The sequence below is a fragment of the Trichechus manatus genome, unplaced genomic scaffold (genome assembly GCF_000243295.1).
Source record: "Trichechus manatus latirostris isolate Lorelei unplaced genomic scaffold, TriManLat1.0 scaffold00028, whole genome shotgun sequence".
Classification (NCBI taxonomy): domain Eukaryota; kingdom Metazoa; phylum Chordata; class Mammalia; order Sirenia; family Trichechidae; genus Trichechus; species Trichechus manatus.
The window spans coordinates 17,048,080-17,048,357 of NW_004443964.1; positions in this window are offsets into that span (position 1 = coordinate 17,048,080).

Here is a 278-nt window from a genome sequence, read left to right on the forward strand (position 1 = left end):
AGTCTTTGATCTTCATCAGTAAGTGCTTCAAGTCCTCTTCACTTTCAGCAAGCAAGGCTGTGTCATCTGCATATAACAGATTGTTAATGAGTCTTCCTCCAATCCTGATGCCACATTCTTCTTCATATAGTCCAGCTTCTCTGATTATTTGCTCAGAATACAGATCGAATAAGTATGGTGAAAGGTACCCTGACGCTCACCTTTCCTGACTTTAAGTCATGCAATATCCCCTTGTTCTGTTCAAACAACTGCCTCTTTTTCTGTGTACAGGTTCCTCA